This window comes from Lethenteron reissneri, chromosome 59 (assembly GCF_015708825.2).
Source record: "Lethenteron reissneri isolate LAM-NWPU_2019-01 chromosome 59, ASM1570882v1, whole genome shotgun sequence".
NCBI classification, from domain to species: Eukaryota; Metazoa; Chordata; class Hyperoartia; order Petromyzontiformes; family Petromyzontidae; genus Lethenteron; species Lethenteron reissneri.
In genome coordinates, this window is record NC_083837.1 from 4,010,715 (window position 1) to 4,032,251 (window position 21,537).

Genomic DNA, 21,537 nt, shown 5'->3' on the forward strand with positions numbered 1-21,537 from the left:
GGTCGCAACCGGGTACCCGATACCGTACCCTACCGATACCCGGCTACCCGTACCCGGCCGGGTACGGGTACCCGTTTGCGACCCTGGTGCGGCCGGTTACGGGTAGGCCGTGAGTCACTGGTGAGTAACCGTTTGTCACTCATTTCGGGTAGGGTACGGGTACGGGTAGAGAACGGGTACCCGTACCCGGCCGGGTACGGGTACGGGTACCCGTTTGCGACCCTGGTGCGGCCGGGTACGGGTAAGGGTAAGGAATCAAAACCCGGTTGCGACCTCTGCATCACAGACACAGCTTCTGCGCTTCCTGACGGGGTCATCTGGTTCGGACACCCGCATTTGACATTGCCGCTGTCGCTCTGCATCTACATCGGCCGTACGGAATAATAAGAAGGGAAGGAAGAAGGAAGAAGGAGAGGAACAAGAGGAGGAGGAGGAAAGAATGAAGGAGAGAATGAAGGAGAGGAAGCAGGAAGAAGAGGAAGGAGGGAGGAGGAAAAAAGGAATAAGTGGGAAGAGGGATGGTGTAAATTAACGGGAAGGGGAGATTGGTGTGAGTGAGTGTGAGTGACTGAATGTGAGTGAGTGTGAGTGAGTGAGTGTGAGTGCTTGCCCCAACAGTCTGTTAAGGCTACATGGGGGATCTTTGTCTTTGTGAGTTAGTTAGTGTGAGTGACTGAATGTGAGTGTGAGTGAGTGAGTGTGAGTGCTCGCTAACAGCACTTGCCCCTATAGTCTGTTAAGGCTACATGGGGATCTTTGTCTTTGTGAGTGAGAATGTGAGAGTGAGTGTGAGTGCTCGCTAACAGCACTTGCACCGACAGTCTGTTAATGCTACATGGGGGATCTTTGTCTTTGTGAGTGAGTGAATGTGAACTGAATGTGAGTGTGAGTGAGTGTGAGTGAGTGCTCGCTAACAGCGGCCGGGTACGGGTACTCGTTCCCTACCCGTACCCTACCCGAAATGAGTGACAAACGGTGACTCACCAGTGACTCACGACCTACCGTACCCATACCAATACCCGGCCGCACCAGGGTCACAAACGGCTACCCATACCCTCCCCATACCCCGGGTACGGGTAGGGTACGGGTATCGGGTACCCGATTGCGACCTCTGGGATGAAGCCATGTTGCAGGCGCGGGTGGGTGATTCTAGGAACTTGAATTGTGAGAAGAGACAAGACGTTGGGAAATGAGTGACAAACGGTTACTCACCAGTGACTCACGACCTACCCGTACCCTACTCGGCCGCACCAGGGTCGCAAACGGCTACCCGTACCGGCCGGGTATAGGTAGCCGGGTATCGGGTAGGGTACGGGTATCGGGTACCTGGTTGCGACCTCTGCTCTTTACCCGAGATCGGGGCGAGCCGTCCCGAGCGCAGCTTCTCGAAGGCGGCGTTGGTGGGAGCGAAGAGGGTTAGAAGCCCGCCTTGTTGAGCGTCTGGGTGAGTCCGGACGTCTTGACCATGTCCACCAGCGTGCTGTGCCCAGTCCGGGGGGGAGTGGGGGCGCAGGGAGTGGGGGGCAGGGAGAGGGGGGCAGGGAAAGGGGGGCAGGGAGAGGGGGCAGGGAGTGGGGGGCAGGGAGTGGGGGGGCAGGGAGTGGGGCATGCGGATCGGGAAGCGTTCCGTCACCAAGGTCCCTCATATTCTTAGGTTTTTTCGGTAAAGTCGCGTAGGTAAAAAATGAAAATTAAAATTAATAAAAGTAACATTTTACTTTTAAAAGTGTTAAATTAAATTAATTAAAGTAAAATTTTACTTTTAAAAATGTTAAATTAAAATTAATAAAAATAAAATTTTACTTTTAAAAATGTTAAATTAAAATTAATAAAAGTACATTTTACTTAAAAAATTTTTTTTTATTAAAATTAATAAAAGTACATTTTTACTTTTTAAAATGTAAAATTTAAATTAATCATAGTAAAATTTAACTTAAAAAAAATTAAAAATTAAAATTAATAAAAGTAAATTTTTACTTTTATTAATTTAAATTGTTTACCTACGTGACTTTACCGAAAAAACCTAAGAATATGAATCCTCGCAGTCACGAAAGCTTCAAATCTAGAACCAAGGACCCCATCACGATGCATCAGCAGCAGCGATGTTGTGGCGCTGGGAGACAAAGTCACGTGGGTGTAGAATAAAATTGTGATTTATTTTCTTGTTCTACTACCTACGTGACTTTACCGAAACACCAAAGAGTATGGATTGCTGCAGTCACGAAAGCTTCAAATCAAGATTATGTATTGTCTTTGAAACTGATCGGCCCAACACCAGAGACAATGCCCTTTGTTTCGATTTAAAGCTTTCGTGACTGCAGGGGTTCATCTTCTTGGTTCTTTCGGTAAAGTCACGTAGAAGGGAAGTAATTAAATAATAAAAATAAAAGATGATAAAATTTCGATTTAAAGCTTTCGTGACTGCAGGGATTCATCTTCTTGGTTCTTTCGGTAAAGTCACGTAGAAGGGAAGTAATAAAATAATAAAAATAAAACATAATAAAATTTCGATTTAAAGCTTTCGTGACTGCAGGGATTCATCTTCTTGGTTCTTTCGGTAAAGTCACGTAGAAGGGAAGTAATAAAATAATAAAAATAAAACATAATAAAATTTCGCTTTAAAGCTTTCGTGACTGCAGGGATTCATCTTCTTGGTTCTTTCGGTAAAGTCACGTAGAAGGGAAGTAATAATAATAATAATAAACATAATAAAATAAAATTCTCACCACTGTCTGTGGCCGAAACGTTGCGAGAATCTTATTTACAATGTTTTATTTTTATCATTTTATTATTTCCCTTCTACGTGAAAACGTCCGAGTGTCGGGCACGTTTCGTTCACGCGACAAACCCTCGCCGATCGGCTGCGTCGGGTGGTGACGGCTTTCACGACACATTTACACTCACGCGATCTCACCACAAAAACCCATCCTCCCTCCCCTCCCCCCCCCATGATTATGAACCTGAATCGTTTGTCGGCTTTGAGCAGGTCCAGTAGTGATTTGGTCGGGGCCCGCACGACTTGATCGAGGGAGAACATGTTACTCGTTTGGCCATGCTTCACTCTGGGCGACACGCACGCATTCTCCAAACAGATGGCCTACACACACACACCAACAACAAAAACAAACAACAACAACAACCGCTATTCACCACTAAGTGGCGGTGACATCACCACGACGCTTGTGCCAGGCTAGGTACACGTTGAGGCCACGTGAAGTGTCGAACGCCCGCTGGCAGGAGGTCACGGGGCAGACCCAGCAGGTGGCACGGGTCGACTGACTGAGATGAGCTGCTTTCGTGGCTTTATTTTGGTGATTTTTGAAAAGTTTTTCGGTTTGGCCATGTTTGTTTGTTGTAGTACAGAGTTAGACTGATGGCCTTAATCTAAGTTGTCTTGTGGTTGTTGTTGTTTGACTTACATCCCACTGGGATTTGTGCACACAGCGTTGGTGTACGGTGCTTTTTCCGCAATATTTTGCTGTCTTTTCTTGGATTTTCTGTTTGCACTTAGTCACATGTTCACTTTAAGATGTTTTCTTGTTCATGTTTTTGTTTTTTTGTTTGTTGCGGTTGCACCCGATTCAAGAGCCGAATGGCTCACAGGGCTATACCTAATAAATGAAACTTGAAAAACTTGAAACTTGAGTGGCCGAACCACCACCTGTGCCCCTACTGTGCTAACTTGCTGTGCTTTACCACCCGGCTCGTTGTTGTGAGCATCACTACTCCGCCCTCCGTTGTTGTTGGAGGGCGACTGCCTCCAACTGCCCAGTAGCGTCCTTCACGAGCCTCCTCCACAGAGGCCGACCTTGACACCGCTGGTACCAGTCATCGGCAAATCCACTCAGCTCCACGTCCTCCTGTACCACATCACTCCATCTCTTCTCTAGCCCGTGCCGCGCCCGTTTAGCCCCCTCTATCCGGCCAACCAAAAGCTGTTTGGGGCCGTCCATAAATGACGTCACGCGATTTTGGACGATTTTTGACCCCCCCCCCCTCGTCACACGGCGTCACAAAAAGTCAGACCCAGCCAACGCACAGGCACACAAAGACAAATATCCCCAGTATAGCCTTGACAGACTGTAGGGGCAAGTGCTGTTAGCGAGCACCTATAAAGGCCGGAACAACACACGAGGGGTGGGTGGCCAACACCACGCCCGACCGCCTTTGTCTCCCCAGTGGCGATGTTTACACACCGCAACAAGTACTCATTTGAGGCTGAGTCGACCTAGAGGAGGACCAAAGACGAGTTCAGATATTCGTCATTGTTGGTGGCGATGAGCGAGAATCGAACTCGGGTCGCTAACCACTGCGCCACCGCTCGCCCCGCAAGGCCTACAAAGACACAGATACCCGATAGCCTTAACAGACTGTTGGGGCAAGTGCTGTTAGCGAGCACCTATGAAAGCTTCCCCCCTGTGGCGATGTTTACGCACCGCAACCAGGCACTCATTTAAGTCTGCGTCGACCTAGGGGACGCCCCAGGACCGGTTCAGATAATCGCCACTGGTGTTGGCCGTGAGCGAGAATTGGAAGGGAAGGTGCTGGGTTTGAAGCGTGGCGGGTTAACGACTGCGTCACCGCTTCCCACGTAACCTTCACAGCGCATAAGTTGGTATTAAGAGGCCCTACATAAAAAAAAACGTAAATATTAAAACACACATTTTTTACTTGCATAGTAAAGTGATTGTATTTTTTTAAAATCCTTTATATTAATCTTCTTGGTTCTTTCGGTAAAGTCACGTAGAAGGGAAGTAATAAAATAATAAAAATAAAACATAATAAAACAATTCTCACGACGTTTCGGCCACAACGCAAGCAGCCGTCCTTATATTAAGTTTGCTTGCTTGCTTAGGACCGTGCAAATCTTTCGGTCGTTTTTTAACCCACTTCCCGTGATCCAATCGAGCTGAAATTTTGCACACAGACTTGTTGTGCGTGACAATTAATGTTCGTGAAAAGTTTTTTCCAAAATTTTACACTTTTTAGGACAAAATATTATATTTAATTACCAATTGCTTAATGGTGCAACGCAATCATCTGACCCATAGGTGGCAGCCATCTCAAGCCAGAGGACGAGATGACTCTAGCCGCCACGCATATAAAGGATTTATAGTGAAAAACTTTGTTTTTACGGGTTATACTTGTTATTTGCTATACAGCCGGATAATTTGACAAATCGCTAAACCTTAAACTACCCGGTCGTTCGTAAAAGTCGAAGGCGGTATAGTACTATAGCAATAGAGCAAGTGCAGAATCACTCAACTGAGAATTGATAGCTTCAAAGCATTCAGCGCGGGGCCCTTGAAAGTGCGGGACCCGTAGCATTGTCTAGTTGTCTTCTTGGTTCTTTCGGTAAAGTCACGTAGAAGGGAAGTAATAAAATAATAAAAATAAAAATAATTCTCACGACGTTTCGGCCACAACGCAAGCAGCCGTCCTCACCTGAGTGGCCGAAACGTCGTGAGAATTATTTTATTATGTTTTATTTTTATTATTTTATTACTTCCCTTCTACGTGACTTTACCGAAAGAACCAAGAAGATGAATCCCTGCAGTCACGAAAGCTTTAAATATCGAAATTTTATTAGTGTTTATTTTTAATTATTTTATTATTTCCCTTCTACGTGACTTTACCGAAAGAACCAAGAAGATGAATCCCTGCAGTCACGAAAGCTTTAAATCGAAATTGTCTAGCTACTTTTTCTCCTAGGATAATCCGGCACTGAATCTCCACACACACACACGCCCGTGCGTGTGTGCATACCCACAGAGAACGTAGACAAATCTTCCCCCCCACCCCCCCGTATAACGGATTGATTGTGGGTTCACCAGGGGATACGTTGCTGTTGAAGGGTGGCCACGGATTGATGGCTTGCAAGCGAGCGCCGATCCTGTTTCGACGCCAAAGGCGCTAGCCGATGATTTTGACTACCTCATCAGGAGCGACTCTCTGGAGGATTACCCCTCGATAAGTGATAGAGCCTCATCAGCAAGGAGGTTCCTGGGTTCGATCCCAGACTCGGGTGGCTTTCCCCCGTGTTCTGAGTGGGTTTCCCTCCGGTATCTCCGGTTTTATCTCACAGCTAGAGTACAGGGGGATGCGTGCAAGCTAACACATGGTGTTGCCGATGAGATGGATAATTTTTGGGGCGGCTGCTGAGGAAAGGGATTCCGATGGCAGCTGAGAGCATAAAATAAGCAATACAGCGTGCACTTTAGAGGAATTGGACAATAATTGAGGTGAAAAATAAAACTTGATGTAGAAATAAAAAAAAAACATTTAATTAAAATGCAAATAGTTTTAATTATTGAATAATTCAAATAATTTAAATGAAACTTTACATATTTTTTTAATATATATAATACATGTATTTTTTGTAACGGTATATATATATATTTTTTATAAAATAAATAAATAAATATCTATATTTTGTGTATCAATATTTATTTCTTTTTACCCCGATAACGTTTTGCACTTTCTCCACACAGAGCGACCGGCCCTCCCAATGGGCCGGACCCACACCGCGGCCATTTTCCCACGGACTGCCGCCCAATGGGGCCAGTCCGGGACCTGCCGGTGGTCGTGGTTACCACCGGCGTCATCGTCGTTGTCATCATAGTCGTCATCGTTATCGCCATCGTCGTCATCGTCGTCATCATCATCGTCGTCATCATCGTCGTCATCGTTGTTATCACCATCGTCGTCATTGTCGTCATCATTGTCGTCATTGTCGTCATCGCCATCGTCGTCATCATCATCGTCATTATCGTCATCATCGCCATCATCGTCGTCGTCATCATCATCGTCCATTATCGTCATCATCGCCATCATCGTCGTCGTCATCGTCGTCGTCATCGCCATCATCGTCATCGTCGTCGTCATTATCGTCGTCATCGTCATCATCGTCGTCATCACCATCATCATCATCGTCGTCGTCGCCACGACAGAACCTTCTGGTAGATGAACACGCGGAGCTTCTTGCCGGAGAGCGTCTCCAGCATCTTGCCCGCCGAACAGCTCGTGCAGCTGCACGCTGCCCTTGAGCACGTGGTTCTTCATGGCCGCGCTCATACTCGGACGAGGACGCTGAGAGGAGGGACCACTGCTATCCGAAAGCGCAACGCCGAGAAAAAAAATCATTTTTTTTTATTAACTCCCCCCCAACCTGGGGAGATTAACCAGGGCGGCCGCTTTGATTTGAACCATGGTCAGGGTCGGGATCGAACCCACGACCTCCTGTACACCAGGCGAAGGAGTTAACATCTCCTAGCCACCGTGATGATGATGAGAGAGAGACACGCAAACTCCAAATATACAGCAGGCGTCAGGGTCGGGATGGAACCCACGACCTCCTGCATACAGGCGAGGTAGTTACATCTCCTAGCCACCGTGATGATGAGAGAGAGACTCACAAACTCCAAATATACAACAGGCATGGTCAGGGTCGGGATCGAACCCACGACCTCCCTGTACACCAGTCGAGGTAGTTAACATCTCATAGCCACCGTGATGATGATGAGAGAGAAACACAACTCCAAATATACAGCAGCATTGTCAGAGTCGGGATCGAACCCACGCCTCCTGTACACCAGTCGAGGTAGTTAACATCTCATAGCCACCGTGATGATGATGAGAGAGACACACAAACTCCAAATATACAGCAGGCATTTTCAGAGTCGGGATCGAACCCACGACCTCCTGTACCCCCACGACGTCGTGGCTGTGTCGTGATGCAGGAGGGGCACGGGCGAGTGGGAGATTCCTCACCACCGAAAGGCTTTGTTTGTCGGGGCCAGCATGGTGTAGGCTGCACCGGCCCCGCAGTGAGCTCTTGAGTCCAGCTTGCACGACATGTCCTTGAACGCCGTGTGGTCGGGGTCATCGATCAGCTCCAGTGTGCTCTTCGCTGCAACGAACCCCCATGCAGCCCTTTATACATGTCATCTTCTTGGTTCTTTCGATAAAGTCACGTAGAAGGGAAATAATAAAATAATAAAATAAAACAAATAAAATAATAAATATTTTATTATGTTTATTGCCTGTTGTATATTTGGAGTTTGTGTGTGTCTCTCTCTCATCATCATCACGGTGGCTAGGAGATGTTAACTACCTCGCCTGGTATGCAGGAGGTCGTGCGTTCGTGGGTGTCTGTGTAAGTATATGGGTCTCTGTGTGAGTCTGTGGATCTCTGCGTGAGTCTATGGGTCTCTGTGTGAGTCTATGGGTCTCTGTGTGAGTCTGTGGATCTCTGTATGAGTCCGTGGGTGTCTGTGTGAGTCTGTGGATCTCTGTTTGAGTCTGTGGGGCTTGTGTGAGTCTGTGGATCTCTGTGTGAGTCTGTGTGTCCCTGTGTGAGTCTGTTGGGGCTTGTGTGAGTCTGTGGGTCTCTGTATGAGTCCGTTGATGTCTGTGCGAGTCTGTGGGTCTCTGTGTGAGTCTTTGGGTCTCTGTGTGAGTCTGTGTGTCCCTGTGAGTCTGTTGGGGCTTGTGTGAGTCTGTGGGTCTCTGTATGAGTCCGTGGATGTCTGTGCGAGTCTGTGAGTCTCTGTGTGAGTCTGTGGGGTGGGGGCGCTCTAACCTGCGGGAAAAAACCCTCTTTATTATCAATCCCTCCACCCCTACCGCTATTTTCCAGGGCGGCCACCTTGTACCGAACAGCGAAGCAATGGCGACCAGCGTCAAGCTCGCTCCACGTGCCGTCCGCGTCACCGCCCTCTGTTGTGCCCCCCCCCCCCCTTCCCTCCCCCCCACCCACTCCCCCCTGCCCCCCACCCCTCTCACCGGAGTCGGGCAGCAGCACCTCGTTGATGACGTGGACGACGCCATTGGCGGCCACGCGGTCCGCCTGGTCGACGACTGCGCGACCGTCCACCGTGACCCCGGCGGGGCTGCAGCCGAGAAGCAGCGGGGAGCCCTCCACGCTGTCGTGACGCACCGGGCCCAGCAAGGCCCCCGAGCACTGGGCCACGCGTACCACGTGGTGCTGCAGCAGGGCTACGGGGGAGGGTGATGCACGCAAGCCGGTCGTTCTCTCGTCGATTCGTTCGCTCGCTCGCCTGTCTGTTCGTTCGTTTGTTCAGCGGTCCGTTCGCTCGTCTGTCCGTTCGTTCGTTCATTTTTTCGTTCGTTCATTCGTTCGCCCTCTCCGTTCGTTCGTTGGTTCAGCGACCCGTTCATTCGTTCGTCCGTTAGTTCGTTCATTTGTCTCACCGTTCGTTCATTTATTCGTTCATTCGCTCGCTCGCCTGCCCGTTCGTTCGTTGGTTCAGCGATCCATTCATTCCTTCGTCCGTTAGTTCGTTCATTCGTCTCACTGTTCGTTCATTTATTCGTTCGTCCATTCGTTCGCCTCCCCGTTCATTCGTTGGTTCAGCGATCCGTTCATTCCTTCGTCCGTTAGTTCGTTCATTCGTCTCACCGTTCGTTCATTTATTCGTTCATTCACTCGCTCGCCTGTCCGTTCATCAGTTCGTTCAGCGGTCCATTCGTTCGTTCATTCGTCTCACCGTTCGTTCATTTACTCGTTCGTTTGCTCGTCTGTTCATTCTTTCGTGCGTCCGTCAGTTCGTTCACTCGTCAATCTGTTTCGTTCATTCATTCGTCTATTCATTCTTCAATTCATTCATTGATTCGTTCGTTGATTCAATCGTTCATCCATCCGTTCAGCCACTCGTTCATCAGTTCATTCATTCGTTCATAGTTCCATTCACTCGTTAATTAATTAGTTCGTCCGTTAGTTAGTTAGTTCATTCTTTTATACGTGCGTTCACTGATTAGTTCGTCGATTCATTCGTCAATTCATTCATTGATTCGTCCGTCGATTCATTCATTCATTTGTCGCGCACGGTCGGTGAAGGACTGCTGCGCCAAACGTGTGACCGCCTGCAACAGCATTCCATTGGACCGCTCTTGCTGCCATACGCCGGGTGTCTCGGTCGCGAGATGTTAACTACCTCGCCTGGCATGCAGGAGGTCGTGGGTTCGATCCTAACCCTGACGCCTGCTATTTGCGTGTTCTCCCGTGGTAAAAAAACATACTCTGTTATTGTTTGCATTTTGACCACAAGTATTGTGGTTAATGCAGTTATACCTACGTGACTTTACCGAAAGAACCAAAGAGTATGGATTCCTGCAGTCACGAAAGCTTCAAATCAACTTAACAGACCTGTTTTTAGTTTCCAGATAAAAGGGGGAAAAAAAACCTATTCTGATATTTTGACACTGGCAAAGGAGGTCCCACGACATGAATTCTAACAAATGATACATTTTCTTGGTTCTTTCGGTAAAGTCACGTAGAAGGGAAATAATAAAAACATAAAACGTAATAATAAAATAAAATAATATAATAATAAAATAATATAATATATGAGAATTATTTTATTATGTTTTGTTTTTATATAATTTTATAATTAAATAGACGCTCCAAGCCTGGGGTGTGTCATTCAGACTCTGTCTTTTCGACAGACCTGTTCTCCACCTGAGGACGGCTGCTTGCGTTGTGGCCAAAACGTCGTGAGAATTATTTTATTATGTTTTATTTTTATTAATTTTATTTTCATTATTTTATTATTTCCCTTCTACGTGACTTTACCGAAAAAACCAAGAAGATGAATCCCTGCAGTCACGAAAGCTTCAAATTGAAATTTTATTATGTTTATTTTATCATTTTATTATTTCCCTTCTACGTGACTTTACCGAAAGAACCAAGAAGATGAATCCCTGCAGTCACGAAAGCTTCAAATCGAAATGATACATTCCCTCTATTTCTGCACAGCATCTCGGCCCTCCCCTCCCCCTGCCCTCCGGCACACCTTTGAGAGCGACGGTGTCGGCGAGTATGCGTGCGAGCATCTCCTTGGGAAGCTTCTGGAAGGCTTCGTCCGTGGGAGCGAACACGGTGTAGGGTCCAACGCCGTCGCCCACCGTCTCCAGCATGCCGGCTGATCGCAGCGCTGACTGCGCAGACAGAACGTCGTCATAGAAACACCGTGGTTGCTAGGAGACGTCGATAACCTCGTCCGGCACGTCGTCATAGAAACACCGCGGTTGCTAGGAGACGTCGATTTCCTCGTCCGGCACGTCGTCATAGAAACACCGCGGTTGCTAGGAGACGTCGATTACCTCATCTGGCACGTCGTCATAGAAACACCGCGGTTGCTAGGAGACGTCGATTACCTCGTCCGGCACGTCGTCGTAGAAACACCGCGGTTGCTAGGAGACATCGATAACATCGTCCGGTACGTGGTCATAGAACCACCACGGTTGCTAGGAGACGTCGATTACCTCATCTGGCACGTCGTCATAGGAACACCGCGGTTGCTAGGAGACGTCGATTACCTCGTCCGGCACGTCGTCATAGAAACACCGCAGTTGCTAGGAGACGTCGATTAGCAACGTTACAAGCCGCCTCATTGAGCCGCCATTTTGTGATGGCCACGTGGCTTGTCAGCTATGCAACTCGGTGGGGCCTTTTGCCTGGTGACATCTGCAAGTTGAAAGAGTTTGTTTGGATATTCTTAGGTTTTTATACACAAGTTGTGCAAGATATGGGGGCACTGACAGGCAACTGCTGAAGACCGTCATTAGCAGGAAGTGTTACTACCTAGGCCACATTGCCCGACACGACCACAAATACCAGCTATTAAAGCAAATCCTGGAAGGAAAAATCGAAGGGAAAAAACGACCAGGACGGCCAAAAACGACATGGCTCAGTAACATCAAAACATGGCTACAATTAACAACTGCAGCACAAACTCTACACGCCGTGCTAGACCGGGACCGATATCATCGTCAAGTCGCACACGCCGTTAGGCAGCACTCAAGAAGAAGAAGGTTTTTTTCGGTAAAGTCACGTAGGTAAAAAATTACAATTAATAAAAGTAAAATAAAAATAAAATAAAAATGACGACGTTTCGGAGGCAACACAAGCTTCCGTCTTCAGGTGGAACCGTCACAGCACGCTCGCTGTATTTTTATTTTACTTTTATTAATTTTAATTTTTTACCTACGTCACTTTACCGAAAAAACCTAAGAATATGAATCCTTGCAGTCACGAAAGCTTCAAATCTAGAGTGAACACTCTCTACGGGGAGGAATTCCACCTATCTGTGAGAGTTTTTAACAGACAACGAGACAAGAAGTCACAGCTTCTCGAGACGCTGGCCTTCCTCGAGAGATGCCGAGATAACAAGGTCATACCCATCGCTTACAAATACTGTTTTCTTGGAATTTCTCTCACTTGATACAGCTATCGTGAGCTGTGACGGTTCCACCTGAAGACGGAAGCTTGTGTTGCCTCCGAAACGCCGTGATTTTTATTTTATTTTTATTTTACTTTTATTAATTTAAATTTTTTACCTACGTCACTTTACCGGAAAAAAAACCTAAAAATATGAATCCTTGCAGTCACGAAAGCTTCAAATCTAGAGTTAGTTTAGAGTTTGCTTGTATCTCTCTCTCTCCCTGTGGTCACGCGAAGTATTCTCTGGGGTCTTCCTGTTTTCCCCTCCCCCATTTAGCGTTTTGATTATTCGCCTGCTATAAATGTCCATATGATAAGGGGCCGTTCGTAAATGACGTCACACAAAAAGTCAGACCCCTCCCCTCAAATATGACGTCACAAAGCTCTGCCCCCCCCCCCCAAAACCATATTTCCATTTTGAAAAAAAAAACATGCTTCAAATCGCTTTAAACTATTATCATTGTAGTGCGTATTTAATGTGGCCCTGCACTCTGATGTTGTAGGAGTGTTGTTATAACAATTAGAGTTGTTATAACAACACTAATTGTTATAACAACTCTATATTTATTTAAAGTTGCGCATTTTGATGTGACGTCACATTTCTCATACCCACCCCCTCTTACCCCCTCCCCTAGGTGGGTGACGTCATTTATGGACGGCTCCTAAGGCACTGCGGAGGGCTGTAATTTATTGCCAGGGTACTTCTGAAAAAGATCTGCATAGCTCAGTGGGCCACGCTGGTAAAATAGAAACAAGTTTCAAATAGTAAATTTGGTCTCTTTCATTTTTCTCCGGGTTTTCCCCCCACGTGTATAATCGACGTGCATATGGGTTTCTTTGTGGGTCTGTGGGTCTCTGTGTGAGTCTATGGGTCGCTGTGTGAGTCTGTGGGTCTCTGTGTGAGTCTGTGGGTCTCTGTGTGAGTCTGTGGGTCTCTGTGTGAGTCTGTGGGTCTCTGTGTGAGTCTGTGGGTCTCTGTGTGAGTCTATGGGTCTCTGTGTGAACCTGTGGGTCTCTGTGTGAGTCTATGGGTCTCTGTGTGAGTCTGTGGGTCTCTGTGTGAGTCTATGAGTTTCTGTATGAGTCTATGGGTCTCTGTGTGAGTCTATGGGTCTCTGTGTGAGTCCATGGGTCTCTGTGTGGGTCGGTGCATCTCTGTGTGAATTTATAGGTATCTGTGTGAGTCCATGGGTCTCTGTGTGAGTCTGTGGGTCTCTGTATGAGTCTATGTGTCTCTGTGTGAGTCCATGGGTCTCTGTGTGGGTCGGTGCATCTCTGTGTGAGTTTATAGGTATCTGTGTGAGTCCATGGGTCTCTGTGTGAGTCTGTGGTTCTCTGTATGAGTCTATGGGTCTCTGTGTGAGTCCATGGGTCTCTGTGTGGGTCGGTGCATCTATGTGTGAGTTTATAGGTCTCTGTGCGAGTCTGTAGGTCTCTGTGCGAGTCTGTAGGTCTCTGTTCGAGTCTATGTGTCTCTGTGTGAGTCCATGGGTCTCTGTGTGGGTCGGTGCATCTCTGTGTGAGTCTATAGGTCTCTGTGTGAGTCAGTGGGACTCTGTGCGAGTCTATGGGTCTCTGTGTGAGTCCATGGGTCTCTGTGCGAGTCTGTGGGTCTCTGTGTGAGTCTATGGATCTATGTGTGAGTCTATGGGTCTCTGTGCGAGTCTATGGGTCTCTGTGTGAGTGTGTGTGTCTCTGTGTGAGTGTGTGGGTCTCTGTGTGAGTCTGTGGGTCTCTGTGCGAGTGTGTGGGTCTCTGTGTGAATCAGTGGGTCTCTGTGTGAGTCTATGGGTCTCTGTGCGAGTGTGTGGGTCTCTGTGTGAGTCTATGGATCTCTGTGTGAGTCTATGGGTCTCTGTGCGAGTCTATGGGTCTCTGTGTGAGTGTGTGGGTCTCTGTGTGAGTGTGTGGGTCTCTGTGTGAGTCTGTGGGTCTCTGTGCGAGTGTGTGGGTCTCTGTGTGGGTCGGTGCATCTCTGTGTGAGTCTATGGATCTCTGCGTGAGTCTGTGGGTCTCTGTGTGAGTCTATGGGTCTCTGTGTGAGTCTATGGGTCTCTGTGTGAGTCTGTGGGTCTCTGTGTGAGTCTGTGGGTCTCTGTGTGAGTCTGTGGGTCTCTGTGTGAGTCTGTGGGTCTCTGTGTGAGTCTGTGGGTCTCTGTGTGAGTCTATGGGTCTCTGTGTGAACCTGTGGGTCTCTGTGTGAGTCTATGGGTCTCTGTGTGAGTCTGTGGGTCTCTGTGTGAGTCTGTGGGTCTCTGTGTGGGTCTGTGGGTCTCTGTGTGAGTCTGTGGGTCTCTGTGTGGGTCTGTGGGTCTCTGTGTGAGTCCATGGGTCTCTGTGTGAGTCTGTGGGTCTCTGTGTGAGTCCATGGGACTTTGTGTGAGTCCATGGGACGTGGTGTGAGTCTATGTGTCTCTGTGTGAGTCTATGTGTCTCTGTGTGAGTCCATGGGTCTCTGTGTGGGTCGGTGCATCTCTGTGTGAGTTTATAGGTATCTGTGTGAGTCCATGGGTCTCTGTGTGAGTTTGTGGGTCTCTGTATGAGTCTATGGGTCTCTGTGTGAGTCCATGGGTCTCTGTGTGGGTCGGTGCATCTCTGTGTGAGTCTATAGGTCTCTGTGCGAGTCTGTGGGTCTCTGTGTCATGCATACGCACGCGCTCGCACGAGAGAGGCAGCCCGCTGAGTGCGGGGGCAACAGGAGTGGAGGGGGGCGATCTAACATGGGAACAAAACCAACAAATCCTTTTTTATGAACTCCACCCGATCTTCTTGGTTCTTTCGGTAAAGTCACGTAGAAGGTAAATAATAAAATAATAAAAATAAAACATAATAAAATAATATTTATTATTATTTTATTATTTCCATTCTACTTGACTTTACCGAAAGAACCAAGAAGATCAATCCCTGCAGTCACGAAAGAAGCTTTAAATCGAAACTCCACCCCAACCCAACCCACTATTAACCAGGGCGTCCGCTTTGATTCGAACCGCGAGCCCTCTGCAACAGGCCGTCGAGCTCGCTCCACGTGCCGCGTCACCACCCCCCCCCCTGCCCCCCCCCTGCCCCCCCCTGCCCCCCCCTCACCGTGAGGGTCTTCAAGCGGCTGTCGCTCTCCAGGATGGCGCGGATGCTGGCGCTCGCCGGGGGGATGATGGCCTCGACAATGTGTACCACTCCGTTGGACGCGAGCAGGTTGGGTTTTAGGATCCGTACGCAGTTCACTGTGATGATCTGTCGGTGGTGGGGGGGGTCGGGGTCAGAGGTCACAACGGAGGGCGGTGGCGACTTGAAGCTCGTCACAGAGTTCCAGATTTGAAGCTTTCGTGACTGCAAGGATTCGTATTCTTTTGTTTTTTCGGTAAAGTCACAGAGGCTCCCCGGTTCGAATCAAAGCGGCCACCCTGGTTAATAGGGCTCGGGTTGGGTGGGGTGGAGGGGAATTCGTATCGAAGCTAGGCTTTTTTTATAAGCAACGTTTTTGGGTTGAGATCGCGTTATTTATAAATGTGTCGTAACCCTCCACTACCCGACACGGTGCCTTTTGGCGTCATCTGGTCCAACCCATGTGAGACTAGGCTTTAAGGAAAGCTGTCTCGGGTGTGGACCAATCAACTTCAAGGACAGTGCATACATTATCAGAGTTATGTTTTTTGTTTTGTATTATGACTGCAGGTATTGTGGTCTATGCAAACATGACTCCTTGTAAAAAGGTGTCAGTTTTGTTGCCAGATAGAAGGGTAAAAAAAACAATAATCAAGTGTCACGTTGACAAAAGACAAATAGTTCACTGCTTTAGCCCACCGGTGTGTTGAAGCGTGAAACCACAACATTTACAATTTTTGAGTAGCACGACGTTTCGCTGGTAATTGCATCCAGCATCATCGGGGCAATTCGCCAGAATGGTGATGGGCTCTGCTGTGTCTCCCGTTCTTATATAGAGCAGCAGCAGCAGGGTGACGTCATCATTAATTAATGATGACGTCACCCTGCTGCTTATATAGAGCAGCAGCAGCAGGGTGACGTCATCATTAATTAATGATGACGTCACCCTGTTGCTTATATAGAGCAGCAGCAGGGTGACGTCATCATTAATTAATGATGACGTCACCCTGCTGCTTATATAGAGCAGCAGCAGCAGGGTGACGTCATCATTAATTAATGATGCCGTCACCCTGCTGCTTATATAGAGCAGCAGCAGCAGCAGGGTGACGTCATCATTAATTAATGATGACGTCACCCTGCTGCTTATATAGAGCAGCAGCAGCAGGGTGACGTCATCATTAATTAATGATGACGTCACCCTGCTGCTTATATAGAGCAGCAGCAGCAGGGTGACGTCATCATTAACTCATCAGGTGCAAAGATTTGAGGTGGGTGGGCGGGTTATTGTAATTATATACTAGATTAGTAATCAGGCAGTTGTTACGATGCGAGTTGTAGATTAGTCATCAGCTTTTGGTTCTTTCGGTAAAGTCACGTAGAATGGAAACAATAAAAATGCTAAAATAAAACATAATAGAGAATTATTTTATTATGTTTTATTTAATTATTTTAATTGTTTCCATTCTACGTGACTTTACCGAAAGAACCAAGAAGATGAATTTTATATTATATTATTTTATTATGTTTTATTTTATTATTTTATTATTTCCCTTCTACGTGACTTTACCGAAAGAACCAAGAAGATGATTCCCTGCACTCACGAAAGCTTTAAATCGAAATTGTATTGTTTTATTTTTATTATTTTATTACGTTTTATTTTTATTATTTTATGATGTTTTATTTTTATTATTTTAAATTTGTATTCTTTTATTACTTCCCTTCTACGTGACTTTACCGAAAGAACCAAGAAGGTGAATCCCTGCAGTCACGAAAGCTTTACATCGAAATTTAATACAGAAATAATAATGTTGACATATCTACATCACGATCCAGCCCAAATTATGATAATTATGGATTAAGATTATAGTATTTTTTCGATTTTTTTTGCTGCTGAGCTAGTGTATAGTTATATTGTCAGAAGCTACCTTGCCACCACAAATGAGATTTCAACGAAATGGCTTATCATCATGTGGACATTGATAGCAGAAGCCAAATACTCTAAACGCACGCTGATTTGACCTGTTGGCTACATACGGTGCGAAAGAAATTCAACAAACATACATACGATTCTAAATGTATGTATGTATGTGGAACTTATTTTGCACCAGACGTAGCCAGCCGTGCTAATCAGAGATGGACGGTAATAACCAGAGGACCCAGAGATAAAATCCACGCGCCCACGCTGAGAGAGAGACACGCAAACTCCAAATAAACAGCAGCAGGCATCGTCAGGGTCGGGATCGAACCCACGACCTCCTGCGTACCAGGCGAGGTAGTCAACATCTCACCACGTTGAGAGAGAGACACGCAAACTCCAAATAAACAGCAGCAGGCATCGTCAGGGTCGGGATCGAACCCACGACCTCCTGCATACCAGGCGAGGTAGTCAACATCTCACCACGTTGAGAGAGAGACACGCAAACTCCAAATATACAGCAGCAGGCATCGTCAGGGTCGGGATCGAACCCACGACCTCCTGCATACCAGGCGAGGTAGTCAACATCTCACCACGTTGAGAGAGAGACACGCAAACTCCAAATATACAGCAGCAGGCATCGTCAGGGTCGGAATCGAACCCACGAGCTCCTGCATACCAGGCGAGGGAGATCACATCTCCTAGCCACCCAGGATAACTCGCCCGTGGACAGCGGAGAGAGTGGAGAGTGGCGAGTGGTGAGTGGGGAGCGGTGAGTGGTGAGTGGCGAGTGGTGAGTGGGGAGCGGTGAGTGGTGAGTGGCGAGTGGTGAGTGGGGAGCGGTGAGTGGTGAGTGCGAAGCTGTGAGCGGTGAGCGGGGAGGGGGGTGAGCGGTGAGCGGGGAGCGGTGAGCGTGGAACGGCGAGTGGTGAGTGGTGAGCGTGGAGTGGCGAGTGGTGAGTGCGAAGCTGTGAGCGATGAGCGGGGAGGGGGGTGAGCGGTGAGCGGAGAGCGGTGAGCTGGAGTGGTGAGTGGGGAGCTGTGAGCGGTGAGTGGTGAGCGGTAAGTGGTGAGTGCGAAGCTGTGAGCGGTGAACGCGGAGGGGGGTGAGCGGTGAGTGGAGAGCAGTGAGTGTGGAGTGGAGAGCGGTGAGTGGAGAGCGGTGAGTGGTGAGTGCAAAGCTGTGAGCGGTGAGCGGGGAGGGGGGTGAGCGGTGAGCGGAGAGCGGTGAGCGTGGAACGGCGAGTGGTGAGTGGTGAGCGTGGAGTGGCGAGTGGTGAGTGCGAAGCTGTGAGCGATGAGCGGGGAGGGGGGTGAGCGGTGAGCGGAGAGCGGTGAGCTGGAGTGGTGAGTGGGGAGCTGTGAGCGGTGAGTGGTGAGTGGTGAGCGGTAAGTGGTGAGTGCGAAGCTGTGAGCGGTGAACGCGGAGGGGGGTGAGCGGTGAGTGGAGAGCAGTGAGTGTGGAGTGGAGAGCGGTGAGTGGAGAGCGGTGAGTGGTGAGTGCAAAGCTGTGAGCGGTGAGCGGGGAGGGGGGTGAGCGGTGAGCGGAGAGCGGTGAGCTGGAGTGGTGAGTGGGGAGCTGTGAGCGGTGAGTGGTGAGTGGTGAGCGGTAAGTGGTGAGTGCGAAGCTGTGAGCGGTGAACGCGGAGGGGGGTGAGCGGTGAGTGGAGAGCAGTGAGTGGAGAGCGGTGAGTGGAGAGCGGTGAGTGCAAAGCTGTGAGCGGTGAGCGGGGAGGGGGGTGAGCGGTGAGCGGAGAGCGGTGAGCGTGGAACGGCGAGTGGTGAGTGGTGAGCGTGGAGTGGCGAGTGGTGAGCGGTGAGTGGTGAGTGCGAAGCTGTGAGCGGTGAGCGGGGAGGGGGGTGAGCGGTGAGCGGAGAGCGGTGAGCGTGGAACGGCGAGTGGTGAGTGGTGAGCGTGGAGTGGCGAGTGGTGAGTGCGAAGCTGTGAGCGATGAGCGGGGAGGGGGGTGAGCGGTGAGCGGAGAGCGGTGAGCTGGAGTGGTGAGTGGGGAGCTGTGAGCGGTGAGTGGTGAGTGGTGAGCGGTAAGTGGTGAGTGCGAAGCTGTGAGCGGTGAACGCGGAGGGGGGTGAGCGGTGAGTGGAGAGCGGTGAGTGTGGAGTGGAGAGCGGTGAGTGGAGAGCGGTGAGTGGTGAGTGCAAAGCTGTGAGCGGTGAGCGTTGAGCGGGGAGTGGTGAGCGGGGCGGACGGTGCCCTCACCCCGTTGGAGAAGTGGTGGACGTGCAGCTCGTCTTCCTTGAGTGTCGGTAGCGTCATGCCGTGCTTGAGGTCCCTCCCGAGGAGACGGCGGTCAACCAGCGAGTACGACATGGAGTCTCGGATCTCCGACTCGCTCTGCGCAAATCGGAATATGTGCGCGTGTTGATGCCGGAGGAATTCCGATGAGTTGTTATAGCTCTTGATTTGGTTACAGATGTCTCAGGAAGGGGGGCATGGGGGGGGGTCAGAAACGTTACAACAAACGATGCAATAGCGGCGCAAAGTGTAGGGAAGGTAAACGAATGACTTCAAAAAAATTTCGATTTAAAGCTTTCGTGACTGCAGGGATTCATCTTCTTGGTTCTTTCGGTAAAGTCACGTAGATGGGAAGTAATAAAATAATATTTTATTATAAAATAATAAAACTATATTTTATTATGTTTAATTTTTATTATTTTATTATTTCCCTTCTACGTGACTTTACCGAAAGAACCAAAAAGAGGTCATGTAAATGTTTTCTCTAACCCGGTCTGCAGCAAACAAAGACAAATATCGCCCGTGTAGTCTTCAACAGACTGTAGGGGCAAGTGCTGTTAACGAGCAGCAACCTACGAAGGCCGAAACAACACACGAGGGGGTGGGTGGCCAGCACCACGCCCGGCCGCCTTTGTCTCTAAAGTGGCAATGTTCACTACACACCGCACCAGGTACTCATTTGACCCCACTGAGCCATGTAGCGCTTTTAAAATCCTTTATTAAATCCTTTATATTAAGTTCGCTTGCTTGCTTAGGACCGTGCAAATCTTTCGGTCGTTGTTTAACCCACTTCCTGTGATCCAATCGAGCTGACATTTTGCACACAGACTCGTTGTGCGTGACAATTAATGTTCGTGAAATTTTTTTTCCAAAATGTTACACTTTTTAGGACAAAAATATTATATTTAATTACCAATTGCTTAATGCTGCCATGCAATCATCTGACCCATAGGTGGCAGCCATCTCAAGCCAGAGGACGAGAGGACTCTAGCCGCCACGCATATAAAGGATTTATAGTGAAAAACCTTGTTTTTACGGGTTATACTTGTTTAGAAGTGAACTTGCCACAAGTGATAGCTCAACGAAGTGGCTTATCGTGCAGAAATCGATAGCAGCCAAATACTCCAATCGCGTGATGTTGATTCTAAATGTGGAGGGGAAAATTAAAATAAAATTTAAACCGAACAATTTTTTTTATTTTACCAGGTAAGGCTCACTAAGCTATGTAGCGATTTTTCAAAAGCCACCTGGCCACCAAATTTTCGCTCAACAAAGTGGCTCAGCACGTGCAAATTTATACCAGGAGCCATTTTCAATGAGAAAACGGGCGAATTAGTTTCTTTTCGTTCTCATGAAGTCAGAAAAAGAGAACATATGAATCAAAATTAACATGTGTTTATACTAAAGTAATACAAAAATTACTACTAAAATTTAGAAGTGAGTCGTTTTTCGAGATTTACGATTATACTGTAAATCACTTTCACGAATCAGCCCCCAAATGTAGTCTCCCATCATGTTCTCGTTATACTGTCCTTGGTAGCGGCGTTCAAAGTCCAGTATATCCTGGTGGAAGCGCTCGCCTTGCTCCTCCGAGTACGCTCCCATGTTCTTCTTGAATTTATCAAGATGAGCATCAAGAATATGGACTTGGAGGGACAGCCTACAGCCCATCGTGCCGTAGTTCTTACCAGAGTCTCAACTAGCTCCACATAATTTTCGACCTTGTGATTGCCGAGGAAGCCACAAACCACTGCGACAAACTGTTCCAAGCCGGTTTCTCCTTACTCGTGAGCTTCTTGGGGAATTCATTGCACTCCAGGATCTTCTTTATCTGTGGTCCGACGAAGACACCGGCTTTGACCTTTGCCTCAGACAGCTTAGGGAAGAAGTCTTGAAGGTACTTGAAGGCTGCCGACTCCTTATCTACAGCTCTGACAAATTGTTTCTTAAGGCCCAATTTGATATGCAGTGGTGGCATCAGCACCTTCCGGGGGTCCACCAGTGGCTCTCACTTGACGCTGT

The 21,537-nt window shown here is 48.1% G+C and overlaps 1 pseudogene; it reads right to left on the reverse strand.

Annotated features, from left to right (window-relative positions):
* The window catches only part of LOC133357730 (transforming growth factor-beta-induced protein ig-h3-like), a 54,630-nt pseudogene that overhangs the window by 12,583 nt on the left and 20,510 nt on the right, over positions 1-21,537 (reverse strand).